Source organism: Meleagris gallopavo, chromosome 14 (assembly GCF_905368555.1).
Source record: "Meleagris gallopavo chromosome 14, MGAL_WU_HG_1.1, whole genome shotgun sequence".
Classification (NCBI taxonomy): Eukaryota; Metazoa; Chordata; class Aves; order Galliformes; family Phasianidae; genus Meleagris; species Meleagris gallopavo.
The window spans coordinates 1,087,888-1,110,856 of record NC_139417.1 but is presented as its reverse complement, the minus strand read 5'-3'; the positions used below and the strand labels follow the sequence as shown (position 1 = coordinate 1,110,856).

General features: G+C 45.0%; 1 long non-coding RNA gene across 15 annotated transcripts in view; it reads right to left on the bottom strand.

The window, feature by feature from the left end:
• The window catches only part of LOC104913090 (uncharacterized), a 116,611-nt gene extending 93,827 nt beyond the window's left edge, over positions 1 to 22,784 (bottom strand). For 6 of the 15 annotated variants that reach the window (XR_014886282.1, XR_014886286.1, XR_014886283.1 and 3 more), the window contains exons 1-11: positions 22,646 to 22,784; positions 21,415 to 21,578; positions 20,909 to 21,153; positions 19,459 to 19,602; positions 16,414 to 16,586; positions 15,248 to 15,302; positions 14,898 to 14,968; positions 13,468 to 13,532; positions 12,799 to 12,873; positions 11,229 to 11,335; positions 9,443 to 9,503 (exon numbers count right to left, since the gene is read on the bottom strand). This is a non-coding gene — a long non-coding RNA (uncharacterized LOC104913090). Of the gene's footprint in view, positions 1 to 9,442; positions 9,504 to 11,040; positions 11,128 to 11,228; positions 11,336 to 12,798; positions 12,874 to 13,467; positions 13,533 to 14,897; positions 14,969 to 15,028; positions 15,156 to 15,247; positions 15,303 to 16,413; positions 16,587 to 19,458; positions 19,603 to 20,908; positions 21,154 to 21,414; positions 21,579 to 22,645 lie in introns of all 15 variants that reach the window. The other 9 variants (XR_014886284.1, XR_014886294.1, XR_014886289.1 and 6 more) reach the window with 9 other exon arrangements.
• Positions 22,785 to 22,969: the final 185 nt, after the last annotated feature.

Below are 22,969 nucleotides of genomic sequence, written 5' to 3'. Positions count from 1 at the left end.
GGATGGAGAGGGTCCTTACAGGTAAGAGACCTTGCAATTGTTGGAATAGGGGCGTCCTTAAATGATCACAGAAGCATGAATTGTTGGGAAGGGAGGGTCCTTAAAGGTCACAGAACCATGGAATGGTTTGGGAGGGGTCCTTAAAGGTCACAGAACTTGGAATGGTTGGGGTGGGAGGGTCCTAAAGGTCACAGAACCATGGAATGGTTGGGTGGGAGGGTCTTAATGGTCACAGAACCTTGGAATGTTGGATGGGTGGGTCCTAAAAGATCACAGAACCATAGAAGTTTTGGGTGGGAGGGTCCTTAAAGGTCACAGAAGTTGGAATGTTGAGATGGGAGGGTCCTAAAAGGTCACAGAACCTTGGAATTTTTGGGGTGGGAGGGTCCTTAAAGGCCACAAAACAATGGAATTTTTGCGGTGGGAGGGTCCTGAAAGGTCACAGAACTTTGCAACTACTGGGGGGGGAGATACTTAAAGGTCACTGAACTACAGATTGACTTGGGGGTAGCGTCCTTAATCTCAAAGAGCCATGGAATGATTCAGATGGAAGGGTCCTTAAAGGTCACAGAACCATGGAATGATTTTAGTGGGTGGGTCCTAATAGGTCTCAGAACCATGGAATGTTTGGGGTGGGAGGGTCTTTAAAGGTCACAGAAGCATTGAATGGTTAGGATAGGTGGGTCCTAAAAGGTCACAGAACCATGGAATGGTTGGTGTGGGAGGCTCCTTAAAGTTCACAGAACCATGGAATGTTTGGGGTGGAAGGGTCCTTAAAGGTCACAGAGCAATGGAATTGTTGGGATAGGAGGGTCCTTAAAGGTCACATGCAATGGTTTTAATGGGTCAGTCCTAAGGGGTCACAGAACCATGGAATGTTTGAAGTGGGAGGGTTCTTAAAGGTCACAGAACCATGGAATTGTTGGGATAGGATGGTCCTAAGAGGTCACAGAAAAATGGAATGGTTTTAGTGGGTGGGTCCTAAAAAGTTCACAGAACCATGGAAAGTTTGGGATGAAAGTGTCCTTAAAGGTCAGAGAGCCATGGAATGGTTGGGATGGGAGGGTCCTAAGAGGTCACAGAACTATGGAATGGCTGGGGTGGGAGGGTCCTTAAAGGTCACAGAATCATGCAATGGTTGGGGAGAGTGGATTCTTAATGGTCACAGAATCTTGGAATTGTCGGGATGGGAGGGTCCTTAAAGGTCACAGAACCATGGAATTTTTAGGATGAGAGGGTCCTTAAAGGTCAGAGAACCTTGCAATTGTTGGAATAGGAGCGTCCTTAAATATCACAGAAGCATGGAATTGTTGGGAAGGGAGGGTCCTTAAAGGTCACAGAACCTTGGAATGGTTGGGGTGGGAGGGTCCTTAAATCTCAAAGAACCATGCAATGGTTGGGCTGGAAGTGTCCTAAAAGGTCACAGAACCACGGAATATTTGGGGTGGGAGGGCCCTTAAAGGTCACAGAACCATGGAATGGTTGAGATGGAAGGGTCCTTAAAGGTCACAGGACCTTGGAATTCTTGGCATAGGAGGGTCCTTAAAAGTCACAGAAACATGGAATGGTTGGGGTGGGTAGGGTCCTTAAAGCTCACAGAACCATGGAATGGATGGGGTGGAAGGTGTCCTTAAAGGTCACAGAAGCATGGAATGGTTTGGATGGGTGGGTCCTTAAAGGTCACAGAACCTTGGAATGGTTGGGGTGGGAGGGTCCTTAAAGGTCACAGAACCATGGAATATTTGGGATTGGTGTGTCCTAAAAGGTCACAGAACAATGGAATGCTTTGGGTGGGAGGGTCCTTACAGGTCACAGAACCATGGAATTGTTTTGGTGGGTGGGTCCTAAAAGATCACAGAACTCATGGAATTTTGGGGATAGGAGGGTCCTAAAAGGTCACAGAACCATGGACTGGTTTTGTTGGGAGGACCCTTAAAGGTCACAGAACCATGGAATGGTTTAGATGGAAGGGTCCTTAAAGGTCTCAGGACCTTGGAATTCTTGGCATAGGAAGGTCCTTAAAAGTCACAGAAACATGGAACGGTTGGGGAGGAAATGTCCTTAAAGGTCACAGAATCATGCAATGGTTGGGGAGAGTGGATTCTTAATGGTCACAGAATCTTGGAATTGTCGGGATGGGAGGGTCCTTACAGGTCACAGAACCATGGAATTGTTTTGGTGGGTGGGTCCTAAAAGGTCACAGAATTATGGAATGTTTGGGCTGTGAGGGTCCTTAAAGGTCACAGAAGCATGGAATGGTTTGGATGGGTGGGTCCTAAAAGGTCACAGAACCTTGCAATTGTTTGGATAGGACCGTCCTTAAAGGTCACAGAACCTTGGAATGGTTGGGGTGGGAGGGTCCTTAAAGGCCACAGAACCTTGGAATTCTTGGCATCGGTGGGTCCTTAAAGGTCACAGAACTCATGGAATTTTGGGGATAGGAGGGTCCTAAAAGGTCACAGAACCATGGACTGGTTTTGTTATGAGGGTCCTTAAAGGTTACAGAACTCTTTGAACTGTTGGGATGTAAGGGTCCTTAAAGGTCACAGAACCATGGAATGGTTTTAATGCGTAGGTCCTTAAAGGTCACAGAACCATGGAATTTTTGGGGTGGGAGGGCCCTTAAAGGTCACAGAACCATGGAATGGTTGAGATGGAAGGGTCCTTAAAGGTCACAGGACCTTGGAATTCATGGCATAGGAGGGTCCTTAAAAGTCACAGAAACATGGAATGGTTGGGGAGGAAATGTCCTTAAAGGTCACAGAAGCATGCAATGGTTGGGGAGAGTGGATTCTTAATGGTCACAGAATCTTGGAATTGTCGGGATGGGAGGGTCCTTAAAGCTCACAGAAGCATGGAATGGTTTTGGATGGGTGGGTCCTTAAAGGTCACAGAACCTTGGAATGTTTGGGGTGGAAGGGTCCTTAAAGGTCACAGAGCCTTGGAGTGGTTTTAATGGGTCGGTCCTAAAGGGTCACAGAACCATGGAATGTTTGAAGAGGGATGGTTCTTAAAGGTCACAGAACCATGGAATTGTTGGGATAGGACGGTCCTAAGAGGTCACAGAAAAATGGAATGGTTTTAGTGGGTGGGTCCTAAAAGGTCACAGAACCATGGAAAGTTTGGGATGAAAGTGTCCTTAAAGGTCAGAGAGCCATGGAATGGTTGGGATAGGAGGGTCCTTAAAGGTCACAGAGCCATGGAGTGGTTTTAATGGGTCGGTCCTAAGAGGTCACAGAACCATGGAATGTTTGAAGTGGGAGGGTTCTTAAAGGTCACAGAAGCATGCAATGGGTGGGGTGGGTGGCTTCTTAATGGTCACAGAATCTTGGAATTGTCGGGATGGGAGGGTCCTTAAAGCTCACAGAACAATGGAATGGATGGGGTGGAAGGTCCTTAAACGTCACAGAAGGTTGGATCTGTTGGAATAAAAGGGTCATAAAATGAACAGAAGCATGGAATGGTTAAGATGAGAGGGTCCTTACAGGTCACAGAACCATGGAATTGTTTTGGTGGGTGGGTCCTAAAAGATCACAGAATTATGGAATGTTTGGGCTGTGAGGGTCCTTAAAGGTCACAGAACTTGGAATGGTTGGGGTGGGAGGGTCCTGAAAGGTCACAGAACCATGGGTCTCTTGGATGGGAGGGTCCTTTAATGTCCCAGAAGCTTTGAATGGTTGGGATGGGTTGGTCCTTAAACGTCCCAGAACCTTGGAATTCTTGGGATAGGAGCGTCCTTAAAGGTCACAGAACCTTGGAATGGTTGGGGAGGGAAAGTCCTTAAAGTTCACAGAAGGTTGCAACTGTTGGGATGAAAGGGTCCTTAAAGGTCATAGAAGCATGGAAAAGTTAGGATGTCTGGGTCCTTAAAGTTCACAGAACCTTGGAATGGTTGAGGTGGGAGGGTCCTTAAAGCTCACAGAACCATGGAATGGTTGGGTCCTTAAAGGTCACAGAAGCATGGAATGGTTTTGGATGGGTGGGTCCTACTAGGTCATGAACCATGGAATGTTTGAGGTAGGAGGGTCCTTAAAGGTCACAGAAGCATGGATTGGTTTGGGATGGGTAGGTCCTTAAAGGTCACAGAACATTGGAATTTTTGGGATAGGAGGGTCTTTTGAGGGACACAGAACAATGGAATTGTTGGGTTGGGAGTGTCCTTAAAGGTCACAGAAGCATGGATTGGTTGGGATGAACGGGTCCTTAAAGGTCACAGAAGATCGGATCTGTTTTGATGGGTGGGTCCTTAAAGGTCACAGAAGCATGGAATGTTTGAGGTAGGAGGGTCCTTAAAGGTCACAGGACCTTGGAATTTTTGGGATAGGAGGGTCCTTCAAGGTCACAGAACAATGGAATTGTTTTGGTGGGTGGGTCCTAAAAGATCACAGAATTATGGAATGTTTGGGCTGTGAGGGTCCTTAAAGGTCACAGAAGCATGGAATGGTTTTGGATGGGTGGGTCCTTAAAGGTCACAGAGCCATGGAGTGGTTTTAATGGGTCGGTCCTAAAGGGTCACAGAACCATGGAATGTTTGAAGAGGGATGGTTCTTAAAGGTCACAGAACCATGGAATTGTTGGGATAGGACGGTCCTAAGAGGTCACAGAAAAATGGAATGGTTTTAGTGGGTGGGTCCTAAAAGGTCACAGAACCATGGAAAGTTTGGGATGAAAGTGTCCTTAAAGGTCAGAGAGCCATGGAATGGTTGGGATAGGAGGGTCCTAAGAGGTCACAGAACTATGGAATGGCTGGGATGGGTGGGTCCTAAAAGGTCACAGAACCATGGAATGTATGGGGTGGGAGGGTCCTTTAAGGTCACAGAACCATGGAATGGATGGGGTGGAAGGTCCTAAAACGTCACAGAAGGTTGGATCTGATGGAATAAAAGGGTCATAGAGGAAACAGAAGCATAGAATGGTTGGGATGAGAGGGTCCTTACAGGTCACAGAATCATGGAATTGTTTTGGTGGGTGGGTCCTAAAAGATCACAGAATTATGGAATGTTTGGGCTGTGAGGGTCCTTAAAGGTCACAGAAGCATGGAATGGTTTTGGATGGGTGGGTCCTTAAAGGTCACAGAACCTTGGAATGTTTGGGGTGGAAGGGTCCTTAAAGGTCACAGAACCTTGGAATTCTTGGCATGGGAGGGTCCTTTAATGTCCAGAAGCTTTGAATGGTTGGGATGGTTGGTCCTTAAACGTCCAGAACCTTGGAATTCTTGGGATAGGAGCGTCCTTAAAGGTCACAGAACCTTGGAATGGTTGGGGGGAAAGTCCTTAAAGTTCACAGAAGGTTGCAACTGTTGGGATGAAAGGGTCCTTAAAGGTCATAGAAGCATGAAAGTTAGGATGTCTGGGTCCTTAAAGTTCACAGAACCTTGGAATGGTTGAGGTGGGAGGGTCCTTAAAGCTCACAGAACCATGGAATGGTTGGGTCCTTAATGGTCACAGAACCTTGGAATGGTTGGGATGGTGGGTCGTAAAGGTCACAGAACCATAGAACGTTTTGGGTGGGAGGGGCCTTAAAGGTCACAGAAGGTTGGAACTGTTGAGATGGAAGGGTCCAAAAGGCCACAGAAGCATCTAATGGTTTTAGAGGGTGGGTCCTAAAAGGTCACAGAATTATGGAATGTATGGGGTGTGAGAGTCCTTAAAGGTCACAAAGCATGGAATGGTTTGGATGGGTGGGTCCTAAAAGGTCACAGAACCTTGGAACGGTTGGGGTGGGAGGGTCCTTAAAGGACACAGTACCATGGAATGGTTTATAATGCGTAGGTCCTTAAAGGTCACAGAACCATGGAATTTTGGGGTGGGAGGACCCTTAAAGGTCACAGAACCTTGGAATTCTTGGCATAGGAGGGTCCTTAAAAGTCACAGAAACATGGAATGGTTGGGGAGGAAATGTCCTTAAAGGTCACAGAAGCATGCAATGGTTGGGGAGAGTGGATTCTTAATGGTCACAGAATCTTGGAATTGTCGGGATGGGAGGGTCCTTAAAGCTCACAGAACTATGGAATGGATAGGGTGGAAGGTCCTTAAACGTCGCAGAAGGTTGGATCTGTTGGAATAAAAGGGTCTAAAAGGAAACAGAAGCATAGAATGGTTAAGATGAGAGGGTGCTTACAGGTCACACACGAGAACATGGAATTGTTTTGGTGGGTGGTCCTAAAAGATCACAGAATTATGGAATGTTTGGGCTGTGAGGGTCCTTGAAAGATCACAGAAGCATGGAATGGTTTTGGATGGGTGGGTCCTTAAAGGTCACAGAACCTGGAATGGTTTGGGTGGGTGGGTCCTGAAAGGTCACAGAACCATGGAATTGTTGGTATAGGAGGGTCCTAAAAGGTCACAGAACCATGGAAGTGTTTATCAGTGGGTCGGTCCTAAAGGGTCACAGAACCATGGAATGTTTGAAGGGGATGGTTCCTTAAAGGTCACAGAACCATGGAATTGTTGGGATAGGATGGTTCTAAGAGGTCACAGAAAAATGGAATGGTTTTAGTGGGTGAGTCCTAAAAGGTCACAGAACCATGGAAAGTTTGGGATGAAAGTGTCCTTAAAGGTCAGAGAGCCATGGAATGGTTGGGATGGGAGGGTCCTAAGAGGTCACAGAACTATGGAATGGCTGGGATGGGTGGGTCCTAAAAGGTCACAGAACCATGGAATGTATGGGGTGGGAGGGTCCTTTAAGGTCACAGAACCATGGAATGGATGGGGTGGAAGGTCCTAAAACGTCACAGAAGGTTGGATCTGATGGAATAAAAGGGTCATAGAGGAAACAGAAGCATGGAATGGTTAAGATGAGAGGCTCCTTACAGGTCACAGAACCATGGAATTGTTTTGGTGGGTGGGTCCTAAAAGATCACAGAATTATGGAATGTTTGGGCTGTGAGGGTCCTTAAAGGTCACAGAAGCATGGAATGGTTTTGGATGGGTGGGTCCTTAAAGGTCACAGAACCTTGGAATGGTTGGGGTGGGAGGGTCCTGAAAGGTCACAGAACCATGGGTCTCTTGGGATGGGAGGGTCCTTTAATGTCCCAGAAGCTTTGAATGGTTGTGATGGGTTGGTCCTTAAACGTCCCAGAACCTTGGAATTCTTGGGATAGGAGCGTCCTTAAAGGTCACAGAACCTTGGAATGGTTGGGGAGGGAAAGTTCTTAAAGTTCACAGAAGGTTGCAACTGTTGGGATGAAAGGGTCCTTAAAGGTCATAGAAGCATGGAAAAGTTAGGATGTCTGGGTCCTTAAAGTTCACAGAACCTTGGAATGGTTGAGGTGGGAGGGTCCTTAAAGCTCACAGAACCATGGAATGGTTGGGTCCTTAATGGTCACAGAAGCATGGAATGGTTTTGGATGGGTGGGTCCTACTAGGTCATGAACCATGGAATGTTTGAGGTAGGAGGGTCCTTAAAGGTCACAGAAGCATGGATTGTTTGGGATGGGTAGGTCCTTAAAGGTCACAGAACATTGGAATTTTTGGGATAGGAGGGTCTTTTGAGGTCACAGAACAATGGAATTGTTGGGGTGGGAGTGTCCTTAAAGGTCACGGAAGCATGGATTGGTTGGGATGAAAGGGTCCTTAAAGGTCACAGAAGCATGGAATGTTTGAGGTAGGAGGGTCCTTAAAGGTCACAGGACCTTGGAATTTTTGGGATAGGAGGGTCCTTCCAGGTCACAGAAGCATGGAATGGTTTTAGTGGGTGGGTCCTAAAAGGTTGCAGAACCATGGAATATTTGGGGTGGGACGGTTTTTAAAGGTCACAGAACCATGGAATATTTGGGATTGGTGTGTCCTAAAAGATCACAGAACAATGGAATGCTTTGGGTGGGAGGGTCCTTACAGGTCACAGAACCATGGAATTGTTTTAGTGGGAGGGTCCTTAAAGGTCACAGAAGCAAGGAATGATTGGGGTGCGAGGGTCCTCTGTCAGTTCCACTTTCAGCTGATAGAGGAGGTGTGCACATCTGCATATTCTAGCTACAGGCTGTTAGGGAACAGATAAAATCACACAATGTAAGGCAGGTTATCGATTGTTTTGGTTTGTGCACATTACCCTGGGCTCCTCCAGATATGCTCTTTGTTGAAGGTGGCCAACATTGAAGCAGGATTTCAGCAGGAGCACTGGGAGGTGTGGGCTGCACGGTGGCTGGAGGAGGTTGCAGCCCTTTGCTGGTTTGGGGCACTGTGGGCTGCCTGAAGGGGCCCACGAAAAGCTGTGGAGGGAATCTTTATAAGATCATTAGTGGCAGCATGAGGAGAAACATTCTCAAGTTGGAAGAGGGTGGATTTAGACAAGATAGTAGAAAGCAGTTCTTTACCATGAGGCACCGAAACAGGTTGCACAGCAAGGCTGTGGGTGCCCCCTCATGGGAAGCTCTCCAGGCCAGGCTGGATGGGGCTGTGAACAGCCTGGGCTATGGAAGGTGTCCCTGCCTACAGCAGGGGGTTGGAACTACATGATCCTAAAGGTGCCTTCCGACCCAAACCATTCCATGATTCTGTTTGTAGTCATGTATTTAGTTAGGTAGGCCAGCCAGCAGATGAGGCCCACGAGCTCTTTCACCGGGTGGCTTTGAGGGAGCTTCCATTCAAATGTGGTAGAAGCTGCAGGACAGAGGTGGTAGAAGCTATAGAACAAGATTTAAACATCACCCAGAGTTGAGCAGCAGCCAGAGACGTGGGGATGGTGTTTGGTGCCTTCAGAAACCCAGCAGCAGAGCTGCCACTGGGCCGTGTGATGCAGCTCTCAGGGAAGTGGCAGAAGGGATACAGGCACGAAAGAGAGTGCCCAGAGCTGGAAGTTGCAGGAACACAGAATCACACCTGGCTTCAGACAACACAGAACAAACTAAGCAGAGCTCCTCCACTGCCAGCCAGCTTCTGGCACAGAGATGCTCCACGTGGGCAGCCTGGGGACTGGCACCACCCCCCCACAGTGCTCCAACAAAAAGCAAATCCCTCTACTAACCTGCTGGCCATGCGGAGCTGTGCAACAGCCTGCAGGAGAAAGCTGTAGCCTTAACCCCGCTCCTTCTGCTAGGTTGACAACTCATGAAAGATACAATATTTCACGGGACGAAACATCCTCAATCACCTTTGCCACTTGGAAATTGCTAATTGCCAAGACATGGCTCTTAGTGAGTGCTAAGGCATTTACAGACACTATTTATTTGGAGAGGTGTTATCTTGCAGACAGTTTCCTGCCATAAGCAGCATTGAGGCACACCAGAGTACAGGTGACAGCCACCACTGCTGTCACCCTCTACAGTTATACAACGCCTGGTTCTGAACTTTCAGGTCAAAAACATCGTTCCTTGTACAGAGAGAACCTCACCCACACGTGCTCCAAGTGACAAACTGCTCTGGGTTGCTTTCAAGTGAGACCCATCCAACTTGTCCTGCCTTTTCACATTAAAATTCACACAATCACAACAGAAGAAACTCACCTCTCTTAGTCTTGTCTGAAAAGACACGATATATTTCTGCTGTTCTCCAGCTGTACAGCATCTGTAACCGAAATCATCTTTCAGCATTTTTGGAATAACAGTTTTGAACAATTCTCCATGAGCCATGCTGGACTCTTTAAAGAAGTGGCTGTTAGCTTTTATCCCAGATCCACGCTTACAGTCCTTCACCAAATCGATTTCAACCTTTCATTTTGTATGTTTCCTATTTAATTTTTTCTGGGATTCTCAATATACTGCAGCAGAAAAGATCATGGGATAAAGCTCATCCTAACTACTTCCTTCTCCACTCGTGACACACCACAGCCACTGATTTGTTGAGGAGTTCCACTTCAAAAGCTTCATCCTGCACCTAACACCTGCACTCATGTCAGCAGTGGGACCTGTGTGAGAGTGAGGGACGAACTGCAGTCCTCACTCTCATGTGTGCCTTAGTAAAACTGAGGCATCACTTTCTGTACATATAAAGGGGTAAATCCTCCAGTTATGGCAGTTATGAGTCTGAACCGCCTCAGATAAGAACATGCAACCCAAAGAGCTGCGCCCAGGTCAAGCATTGAGCTTCAGGACTGTATTTACTGCATTTGGTTATTTTTCCAGTCCAATGCCCACTGCTGCTTTCCAAGAGCACTTTATCAAAGAACACGAGAAGAGACACAATGCTCCATAGCCACCCCGACGCGGGATGGTGCCACAGGAACCCCAAGGGTTTTGTGCCCACTGCTCCTCCTGTCCAGTTTTGCTTGTAGTAGAGATTCTGCTCAAATATCAAAATATTGATATTCATGCAAATAGAACAAGCTGCAACACAGTGCAAAAGCTTTCACTGCACTGAGAGGAGCAAGTGCTGTATTACAGCTACCACGATGGTACAGCAATGTAGCAAAAACATTGACAGACCCCTAACTATTACGGAGCCTCCTGGCAATGCTATAATTACATCCAACATAACTATTAGTCATCTTAATCAGAATACACATTGCTTGCTTAGCACAATAAAAGTTACAAAGTAAGGGTGCCACTTAATGAGGTGACCTGGGAATTGATGCCTGTCTATATTTCACTTATTTAAAGTGTCCTTACCAAGATTAAATCCAGTATTTATAACTAAGCCTGGGTATTTATATGGAAATCCACCTGCACGTAAAATCACCTGTTAACATTATATATATATATACATATATAAAATATCTGAAGGACACTTCTGAAATTATACTAACAGTTCATTTGGAACTGTGTTCTGAGGAGAGAAATACATCCTATTTTAGAAACCCAAGGTTAATTGCATATTCTAATAAGTGCCTAATATGTCATAAAAGAAAACGCATTCACTTCAATTCTCATCATCCTTCCAGTTCTCCTGGTGACGCCTTACTGTTTCCCCAGCACAGTGCTCTTCATAACCCCCCTCCACCGTGACAGTGACTGCCTAATGGTTCCACTGTCCTAAGGAGAAGGCAATGGCAGATCCAAAACCCCACTGAGCTTCAGCTAACCCCAGCAGTGAAACATCCACATGCAGTAAGACAAATATTAACAACTATGTTACGTGTGCCTGAAGACATTGAGGCCCACTGCACCTGCAGCTCAGCTCAGCGCATCCATCCATCGGTGCTCCCGCATCCTGACTCAGACTTCGGGCACAGGAGTGCAAAGCAGTGCCTGCCCTGCAGCCGGCAGTAGGGAGGAGGAGATGGAGTTCAGAAGAAAGCGCAGCATTCTGAGAGTACTGAGAGAGAAGACCTCTATTAAAACAGTAAATGCCTACCTGCTCTGAACTGCAGCTGTAACTTCTGCTCTGCCGGGACTCAGAATTCATCCACGCTTTCCTCTTTTTGGTTCCTTGCCTTCTCCATGCTTGTTACAGGAGGCTTCCTAAGGAATACAGAAAAACGCTCTTCCTTCAAAGACTTTCCAGACGTTTTCGGCAGGTTTTACTTTTTATTTATTTCTAGTAGGACTAAGTAACCTCTATAGTTCCTCTATCAGAGAAGTGTCTGTAAGAATGAATGCCAGCCGTCAGACATTTAAAGCCAGTGGAAACTTGGCATCAACACAATGGCACAACAAAATCACCCTGTGCCCCGCAAGCACCTGATTCCTGCAGTGCTGGCAAGGCACTGAGAATGCATCTGTGTCACCCAGCAAGCAGCCCTGCAACTTGGGTTAGATTCTGAGTCTCTGTCTTCACCTAAGAAAGCAGCAGCAGGAGGCCTGTGCACTCTTCATCTCACAGGTCTGTGGCAGTTATTTAGCGGTGGCTTAATTGAAACTCGTGGCCTTAGATTTGCAGCATCAGGCAAGGATGATACAGAAGTGCTGGTTATGTTTAGCAATAGAAGCTGCACAAGTTCCACAGAGATTTCTTAACCAAAAGGCATGCCCGCTTTGCCGTACACAGATGCACCCTATGCAGCAGGAGACACAGAGCAAAACAGAAGAGAGCAGCTGACAGCCTCCTGTGTGCCTTTACCCGCACAGAGCTAAACCCACGTTTGGGCTTGGATTGGGTAGAGAGCCTCTCAGTGCTCCCAGAGTCCAATATCACACACAATAAGCAGCTTAGATGTGATATGATGGCATCTGGCAGGGAAACTGCTCCTGAGAACAAGAGCCCGCAAGAAAAATGAAGACAGAACAGAAATGTCATCACATTTGGTGCAGAAGCCAACCATACCTCCTCTCCAGCTACCTGCTGACGTTGCCAGACTTGAACCTCCTGCCTCCAGCCCAGAAAGCCCACCACAGCAGTTAGCAATCTGTTCACACCCTCATTAAGCCGATTAGCCATTAGTGATGGAAAAGTCTCTAGGAATGCCACAGTGCCATTGCCCTGGGACAAATCCCGCTCCTCCTAAGCAGAGACCACTTAATACTTACTATCCCAACATTAACTTGAATTTAAAGAAAGAATTAATGAAGGAAATTGCTTCAGCAGGCAGACTAAAGTAAATATCAACGTTTCACCAAAGCTCTTCTTTCATTAGTTCCAGGCCAATTACATCAACCATTTCTTTTCCAGGATTATTCTTCAAGCTATTAAAAAACTGTGTGGAAAAAAATGAAATACTCTCTCACCTCCTCACTGCAAAAGCCTTTCAAGTGAACATTATTAAAGGTATGGGGAGAACAGGAGAGTTATTGTTTGCCACGGGTGAAGTGCCTTGCCAAAAGAACGCAGAAAAATCGATATTCAGTACAGCCAGCAGCAGAAGACAAAGAGATAAAGCTTATGTATAAAATCTAAAGCAACAACGATAGAAGTTTAGGAAGAGGTAATTAAAGTTATGTTAGTGGGCTTCAGCTGTGGTACACACAGGAGTTGAAGCATGCATTACCTGTCCGACCTGATGGAACACCAAAGGCAGTTGGCACTGTATCTTGTCTGCCAGATGTCCACCATAAACGATGGTCTGAGGAAACAAAACAAATGAAGCACAAGGCCAATGCTCAGGAAAAATTAATCATGCCTCAGAGCAGACCGAGAGGGACTCTATTGACCAACGCAATATTCAGCAAGCATTCACTTGGTTCTTCTAGATTATCCTAGTTCTTGTTCTTTTCAAAACGTCATCTGTAATTTGTGCAGCAAATTATCCTGTTGTGCTCATCTCACAATCGTGTCCAGTCTCTTCAGACCACAGGTGACATCGCTGCTGTCACTTTCTGCTCACTGCACCTCACCACCAGTGCCACTGCAGACAGGGACGGGAACAGCTGAGACACTTCACAGCCCCAGACACAAAGCCAGGCTTGGCTGCTGGGCAGCAGAACCAACAGAGGGGGGCATTGCTTGACTGGCATGAAGGTACAGAAGGCATCCTTGGAGACGGTGCTTTTTCATGCAGCTTCCCATTGCATGCAGACAGCAGCACAGCTTTCAGTTCAGGCTGGCAAATGCTGTATACAACTGCAGAGGAATGGCACAAGGGCCTTAATTGCCTTGGGCCACCTCTCTTTTTAAAGCAGAAGGGTACCTGGGATCCCCATGAGATGGAGTACCTTACCTTTCACTATATGATAGCCACTGCCAAGATGAGATGTGACAACACGCAGTTGAGTACCGACTTCCCTGATAAAGCAAAGAAGAATTAAGTCAAAGGCATATTATGGGTACGCGAATTATCAGATACAGGACCTTCCAGAAGGCTGCAGAAAAGTATTTAAAAGATGCACATAGGTCAGAAATCAGTTTTACAACTCTTTTAAAAAGCAGATTTCCTCAACACTGCTTCACTTCCTCCTGGTCATGTTAAGTTCAGCATTCATGTCAGGACAATACAAAGCATGAAAGAGCAGCACAACCTTGATCTGAAGTGGGTACAGGGAAAATGATACCACACTGGAGGCATATCTCAGGATCGCAGGCAACTGCACTGCAGTTTGAACTGCCTGAAACCTGACCTCACCATATTCAAACTCTTCTGCTTCCATTCTGTGCCATTTATCTCCAAAATCAAAATTAAAGAGCACAATGAAGAGAGCCTGGTTCTGCATCTTGGGTCCCTCCCACCCGAGGCAGTGATATGCATGCACACCAGTGAGACCCCCCAGCCTTCTCCTCTCCAGACTGGGTAGACCAGAGCAGCTGTGTGCTCCGCATCGTCATCACGGTTGTGAGGGAAGGGAAAAACTGCTCTGGCCCCCTAACTGCCAGAAGGATATTGAGTTGTCGAGCACATGCAGGAAACAGCAAAGCTGGTAAAGAGACCAAGAGAGAAAAAAGACTAGTGAGGAACTGCTGAAGGAATTGGGGCTGCTTGATTTGGAGAAGTTTGAGGGGAGACCTCAATGCTCTCTACTGGAACTACCTGGAAGTTCTACTGGAACCACCTACAAGGAAGGTCTCAATCTCTTTTCTCAGGTGACAAATGACAGGACACAGGGAAAGAGCCTCAAGGGGTGCCAAGGCAGCTTTAGATTAGATATCAGGAAAGATTTCTTGACGTAGGCAGTGCTCAAGTGTTGGAATGCGCTGCTCAGGGCAGTGGTGCAGCCCCCATCCTGCAGGTATTTCAGAGACACGTGGATGTGGCATGAAGGGACACGGGTAAGTGGTGGGATTTGATAGGCCAGGCTGATGGTTGGACTCAGTGATCCTGAAGGTCTCTTCCAACCTAGATGACTCTTTTGATTCTAATCACAGCTTCTCTAAGGTCTCAACTTCTTGTGATGAAGAGCTCCAGACATTGGAGCAGAAATTCCCCTACGGTCCATGAGAAGCCCACGCTGGATCAGGTTTATCCTGAAAGCCCATGCTTCAACAGCAGAGAAGCGTGAGGACAACGGGAGGAAGAGAGAAGCTGCTGTGGACTTAGCACAGGCCCTCATGCCCATCCCCTGTGCTTCTCAGGGTGGGGAGTTAAAGCACTATGTTTAATTGGCAATAAATCAAATTAATTTTCCCTAAGTCAAATCTGTTTTGTCTGCTACTTACACAGTGATAAGTGATCGCCCCGTCTTCACCTTGACCCACCAGCTTTTCCATCTTATTTTCTCCCCATCCTACTGAGAAGGAGTGAAAGAGAGGTTGAGTGGGAACTGGCCAAGGTCAACTCACTCACCCACCTGTCCAAAGCCCTTCATATTTTAAATTCTTTCCAGGGTATTCTTTCCAATGCTGTGTGATTAGAATTGGCATATGAGCTCAAACTCAGCAAACAATTCTACAGAACTAACAAATACAGGCCATTCCCTGTCAGATGAAAAAAAAAAAAAAAAAAAAAGATGCTCAAAAGTGAAGAAAGTTTTAGTAGCATACTGTTTTAGTGCTCATTAGCACCTCACCTTCCATTTATTTCTCCAAGTTACAGCTGGACTTCAATTCTGAAAAATTCTGAAGCTTAAATAAAGAGGGAGAAATTGAATTGTTATGAAAGGACACGGTGTTTTCAAACAAAACTCTTTTAAGTATAGAAATGGTTAGCTTTCACCTCTAGCAGAGGAGTATTTCACTACTGGGAAGAATTGAACAAGCAATGAAGATTTTGCTTTTCTCCCTGAAATACATGCACTTGCTTTGAAATACAGGGATGAAGGATTTTATTCATAATAAATAAAAGGAAAATAGTTTCAAGCTGAACTGCTTTGCAGATTAGAGCTTCGCTTCAGCTTTTTCCATTTCATGAGTCAAAACTTTTCCTTTTATTAAGTGCAGCTGAAATTTCAATTTACTTGTGACTGAATATAGTGCTCCATTCAATCCACAAAAAATATTCTATTTATTGGAATGCTTCAGTTTCAGATCATTCTGAGCTAATATTTGTTCAGCTCAGCTAAACTGAAAACCAGAAGCATATCTGTATTTAAATAAAGCAGAATAATTTTTTCCAATCCTGTATCTGTGTCAGCCTAATCAGGTCACTGGTGGGAACTGTTGACTGGTGGAAACACAAGACTTTCTCTTTATGAAAAATGACTGACCTTGCTTTCAAGCAATCTAGTTGGTGTCAACATTGTTTTTCTCAGTAAATAATGGGCTCTAAGTGGCACATCCATTCCTCTTCAGTACAGACAAGTCTTGGAATGTTATTTTTAGGCATCTCGCAGTAATAATGCTCTCAATGCAATGCTTGGAGTATATCTATGGTAATTATTCTGTCTGTTCTCTTGCATTGGTCAGCTCCAGAGACACCTCATGAAACTGCAGCCTTATTTGGCCGCAGAAATGGTAGCAAAAACATGTAAACCTCTGGTAACACTTGGTGGCTTTGAACAATACCACTGCATCAAATTAATTAAACACAGACACACCACCTCTGGCTGAAATGCCAAACAATTCAACTTCAGCACAACTCTTCCTGCTTTAGCTGTCTCTAATTCTCCCACTTTTGGTATTTCCTTTATATGCTAAATGAATAACCCATGCTGGAAGGGACCCACAAGGATTGTCAGCTCCCAAGTCATGCAAGTAACACAGGTTATCAGAACCAAAGCAGCCCTGAGCTGCTCACCTCCATTACAGCCACATCAAATAATCCCATGCTGCTTTGTACACAGTTCCTCAGGTTCTCAGTCCAGGTCTCCAGAGGAGGTGTATTACTTCTACAAAGAAGTTTGTCAATATCCTCAGTAATTTAGTAGAACTTCTGGTCACGATGGCATAGTTCTCAGAAAACTCACTCCCCTGGAATTAAACATGAAAAAGATGCCAAACCAGACTAAAATAATCTAATGACTGTATTTAAATACATGCTTTGTCACCCACATTACTAGGCTAAATATGTAAATGTCTTTGCTCAGCACACTGACTACTAAACGTACAGCAGAGGCAATTCTGCTTACTCAGGCTGCTCTCTAATCACAAGTCATCTCTACTGGGAAATCATCTGAGGTGCCAGTCATGCTGTGGCATACAAGCAGCTCATCTGAGCTTTTTAATGATTTATTACTGCAGTCAGTCTGGTAGCGTTAGCGCTGCTTATCAGAGAGCTGCAGCCAGCAGTGTTACGGTACAGTATAACATCATAACATGTCCTTGCAATGTAGTGCAGGTTAGACTGGGACTGCTTTGACTAGACCTGACTCTTGTTTTAACAAGCAGATGTCTGGCTGCATCAAAAGGAGATTTGTCCTCTGCCCAATACAGACGTTACTCATAGGATGCCTTAAGGTTCTTCATCCCATTTAGTGCAATGTCAGGTCACTATCATCCTCCTGCTGTTAATCAGCATGATGAGATTTCTCATTTCGAGGTTGATGACACCCAGCTCTGTGACTTTTCAAAGCCTAGCGCTGCACACACTGTCACACCACTTCAAACACGAGAATTAATGCAAAACTGCTTCCACTTGAAGTCAGATAAAAGATGGTCTGTTAATGGGTCCGGGTACTTCAGAACAAACTGCTCTTTCCCAAGCTAAATTCTGGAAATGGAAACATCAATTTAAATTCTTGTGTTAGGATTTAGAGTGTTAAACCTGCATCGGCTTGGTTCAGACAATCCCAGAGCAAAACAATGCATGGCTCCAGCAGCCCCTCCAGCAGCACAGTGGCTGCACCTTCGCTCCATCCAGAACTGCTGCCCACGGCCTGTGCTGCCAAGGCAAGGGTTCATTCTGAAGGAAAATTCAGAGCTCCAGAAGTCCCTGGCAAAAGACAATTGTTTGGTGCCTGCAGCCATACTACATACAGAGAGATTGCTTTTTCTGAACCCAGAGCTCTCAGTCTGAGCTGTTCTCCCAACAATTAAGCTGGCATCAGACAAACTCGAGAACTTGATCCGAAGTCGTAAACAGTAACAGACACCAACATTAAGTTTCTCTCCATCCAACTCCTAACAAAAAGGCCACTACTACTATCCCTGCTCACAACTTCAACAGCACCACGGCCAAAAATCATTCCCCAAGCCACACAAACAGGCTTTCAGAAGAAAAGGTTTGGCTCTTCAGTGACATGAAGTTTAAGAAGTTGACCAAAGCAACAACAGATTGAAAAAACCTCAGGTTTGAAACCAGAAGGCAAAAGCAGTAAACCGGGAAAGCGATGCGATTTGCTGATCCACCTAATGTAAACAAGAATGAATTCTTTTTTGATTATTTATCTAGAAAATATATATTTTTTCCTCCAATAAGTCTCCAATCCATTCAGGTAGACCAGCTTTTAAAACAAGAAGATATCAAAGCAGTGAATAATTAAAAGGCTGCTTCAGAGATTGTCAGCACTGATTATACACCAAAGGAACCTCCTGATAAACACAAGTGAAAAGGAGTCCAGAATATCTGGAGTTCTGATTCATTAAAGACTGGCAGCAAGGCCTGAATCTCTTGTGTGATATGCACTTCATTTATCACATTCATACTAGGTGGAACAGAAAAGTTTCCTCAGGCACGTTAATCAAAATCAAGTCCAGTGCCTTTAGAAAAACCTTTAAGAGATGACTCCTCCTTTGCTGTTTAAAACAAACTTTGAAAATAGTTCAGAAGGTCGAAAAATCCTTGATGTTTTGGCCAACTGCCCAGGGATGGTGCTTTCTTAAATACCTTCTTAAACAAACTGTACCAACAGCCAGAAAAGTACAGCTGTAGGGTACAGGTTATTGCTCCTCTCAGAGAGGCTGAAAATCAGCACAGCAGTTCAGTTTTCCACAGCTGAAGTCAGAACTTCTCTAAGTACAAAAAGTCATCACAACACCAAAAAAAAAAAAAAGAGAATAAGTAAGAGACAGTGAAGGCCCGCAGCAGGAGGCCCTGGATTTTAAAGGCAGAACAGCACTTTTTCTTCTCTCTAGACATAACACTTCAGTACCTTGTAGTTGTTTGCCTGAATACTGAAGAGATATCCAGGAAAATGTAACAACTGTCAGTGATCTCAGGATTCTCTGAAGGATGCTACCTGGTATTTCTGTACCTGGGACAAGCTTGCTGACAGAGGCATCAGTACTTACTGGGCAGAAGGGGATAGCTGTGCAGCTCCTCTTTTCCAAGCACCACAAGTATTGATGCTCTGAAAGGCTCCCTGTGCTGGCTGCTGCACTGCACTACTTAAGGGGAAAAATGTAACAATAATAAAGAAAAAAAAGCAAGTTTTTGTTTTTGCAAGGTGTGGAAGGCCTCATTTATGAGAGTCAAACAAGCTGCATGAATATACGTGCGTATCAATTCTTCAGCACAGCAGAAACCACAACTCACTGCATGACCAAAATTCTACATATGCTACTCCTGAACCCCAATTGCTCCCAACAGTTTCCTCACAAAGCAAAACAAAACGACAAAAATGTCACATCAACAGTGAGCACATAAAAACAAACAAGCTTCCATGCAGCTATGCAAATTGCTCGCCAATAACAACAGAAATTGAAGACTTTGCTCCCAAATACAATTATTTGCATTGCACCCAATGTATCCATTGTGTTATAATCATTTAAAACCTAAGGATCTGTATAATTAACAGATGACGTACTATAGATATCACTGCAATAATCCACATTCTGATATCGATTTAGACTTTTTCCCAAGAGTGTTGAGGCCAATTTATCAGGATGAATTACATTTACTTACAGTTTTGCCCAATGCAGCTACTTTTCCCCCAAAATAAATGCGATTCCAGCAGTTCCAAAATCTTCAGGAAATGCAAATGGGAAGAGTGGAGACCAGAGGACCGGTTCAGAAGGCTCAGACTTAACAAATGGAGAATGAAAAACACTGGAGAAGACACAGAGATATTTCAGCTGACACCGAAGCACCCCGAGCACTGGGCAGAAGCTATGAATACAAACTGAGATGCAGCCATATTTAATCTTTGCAAAATGCTTTCTGCCGGTCTTCTCTTCCAAGTGGGCAATAAAGAGAAACAGAAATAGATTCCCACAGGAAAATGGAAAACTATTTGCTGCGATGCTTCTGCTATGGGAACTGCCTGTAGCCTACAGCATATGGAAGCCAGCAGCCCGTTGGAGCAGCTCTAGTCAAAGTCACTTGGCAGGCCAGCAAAAGCTGCTGCAGGGAATTACAGCTCTGCTCCTTTTGGACCAGGAGTGAGAAAAGGCAGACTTATTCTGAGACCAACCCAGGGCTCAGTTTAAATGTTACCCTTTTAGACCCGCTGGCATTGCCATTCTTTAAGTGTAAAGAAAAACACTTGTTCAAAATTACGAGTTGTAACCTCTTCACGACGTTATAACACTGCTCAGCTCTAATTCAATTAACAGTTCTTCTGTTGCTGCACTCGTCCACATTTTTAAACAATCATTAAAATAGACATGAAAGTTGCAAACCCGAGGTGGTGAAATAATGTTAACTGATGAATACAAGTCTCAGTTTTTCTGTGTATTTTGATATTGAAATCCCACAAAAGGATGACAGGATGCAGCACCAAGACTTGCGATTCAGGCTCTGATGACTGAATTATATTGCATCAAAAGGAAACGTGCACAGACAAAACTTTGATGCAGTCGTTCTTCCATTCAAATGCAGTGGGCTTTGTTCCCTAAGCTGAAACACTGGTGCTGCAAATCACATCTCTTCGTACATCAGTGCAAGACTGTCAGGGCTGGAGCAACACTGAAGTTAGCGCTGCTCTGTGCAGAGAGGGTTAAAAGTTATCAACAGAGTTCTCTTTCTATGTGAGCTACCCCCATGTCCTGTGACTTTGCTGCGTATTAATGCTTCAAACCAGCAGCTCTCAGACCATCAGACCACATTCATTAAGTATTCAGGACTGTTCCAGGTTACTGGCTGAACACCAGCACTGGGTAGAGCAGTTCCTATAAAGCCAGCATAGCAAACCCTTCTGAACTCGTGTTTGCTTCAGAAATATAATTAATTATCTACACAAAGATTTCATATTTCCTCATTTCTTGAACAAACAGAAGTGAGTACTTCTTGCTTTAGTAGCAGGGTTCTGAATAGCTGACTCTAAAAACAGCTGAAGGCTATTGCATAGGCAGAAGGATCAACACAATGAAAGGATGTTACACACAAAAAAAACAAACAAAAAAAACCAACTCACCCATCTTCCAAGATCCAGGCCTGCAGAAAACCTCCACAAAAAACAGATCTCCAACCAGAAACCCTTCCCCCATGGCAGTCAGCCCTTCAATGAGGTCTAAGAGAGGTGCAGCTGGGCTCCACCTCTTCCTATCATACACTGAATTGCCTTCACCTGTGCTCCCAGGGCTGACCCAGTCCTTTCCCAGGTGCTCAACCAGCAGTTCAGGCTGGGACTCGGCAGTTCCCATCCAGTTATGCTTGAGGCTGGATGACAGAAGTAGGGAAAGAGAGAAGAGCAGAGCACTTTGTTTCAGTAAGATCATCAAACATCATTAACATCCCACCACCTACAAAAAACAAGCAAAGAAAACAACAAGGAAACTTTCTGCTACAAGTTATCCAAAAACTGCTGAAATTCAACTGTGAGTCAGCAAGAGTAACTCAGGTCACAGATTAAGTTTTTTGCATAATTAGTTTACGTTTAATCAGACTGCTGGTATGTAAACATAATTACCATTCACAGACCTTTAATTGAAATTGTCACAGCACGACTGCTAGCTACTTCTCCAGCTCTGCTAAAATGGATTTCCACTCCACAGACACAAAGTGGGGATGGCAGTTCTCCTCAACACTGCCATGCACCAGGCTGAACGCACCAGGCAAGGCTCCTCACACTCGTACTGGTGAAGCTAGACAAAAAACACCACAGTTCCTTTGGAATAGTACATGTAATAAATTAACTTAAGCTGACATTAATTGTACCAAACACATTTGAGCTCATGCACGACCACCAAACTCATGGCGTGGATTCTAACCATTCCAGTAAAGCTTACCTCCAAAGGGAAAATCCACACAAACTATGATTTATATGCAGAAATGCCAAAGACCATTGGTGACCTTTCTTATGCCTCTGCCCTCCTGAAATGAGTTCTACAATTCACCTGCGTGGTCAGAGAACATGTGCACAGTGCTCTTTAAAATTAAAATGAGGCCTCCACCTACACCTTAGTAATTGTCAGCCAAGTATTTAGAAAAAGAGTTAAGTAACAATATCTTCTTACACGTGCACTGACTCACAGTGCATTAAGGAGAGCAGGACAGAGGCAGCCTTACAAAGAAGGCTTCTCACAAGAGTGCTGTTAAGACACCTGTGGGTCTTCTCAACTCCATCATGGTTGTGCCTCTCATTCTGAACCGCTCTCAAACTGGGGCTGTTGAATACTTTTCAGTACTTGTAAAAACTAGGTATGCTTGTATGATTCAATTCTCTAACCTACCCTTTCTTTCTTACAAGCCCCAAGGGCAGCAGCATCAAAAAAGTCCTAACTGGGCTGTACCCAAGGTCCCAGTCTGATGGATGACACAATCACAAAGGAAAAGCGACAGTTAACTTCAGACTTTTTTCCTTTAGCTCCTCTTGTTTGCTTGGCCTGCCTGGGAAGCCCAGCCTTTATTATCTTTCATGGGGATGTGCAGTGAATGCAGTGACGTTAACAGCTGCTCAGTACTTGATGAGCAGCGGCCAGGGTTAGCCAGCAGGGTCAAGACAGAGTAAAGCTGTGGGGAGATAACCTACAAATTTGACTTAAGTTCTCCACAAGTTTAAATTACTTTCAGTGAAACCAGTGAAGATTTGACAAATGAGATGAATGACCCCCTGAGACTTAACGTTTCACAGGGAATTTGCAGTAAAATTAACAGGCAAATTTTAAGCATGCTGTTTCTACCATTAAACAAAAACCTTTTTATCACTTACTTTCTCCACGTTATCTAACTTTGTTACGCTTCAATCACCTCTCCTGTGAAAGCAGTGCCGATTATTTACTCATTAATGTCAGAAAGTCTCTGTCTCCACACGTGTGCATGTTCCCACATAGCTCTGCACTGTGCATTTCAGCAGCTACTGCTGAGACAAACAGATCCGTCCTGGAGGAAGAGGTGGACTCTGGCAGCTTGGCAGCTTCTTCCAGCTGCAGAAGGAGTTGCTGTCTCTCCAGACGGATCCTCCCAGCTCTGACAGGACGGAGCCGCCTCAGACCCCTACAAAGGGGTTTTGGACGTGTTTTCAGAAGTGTGTACC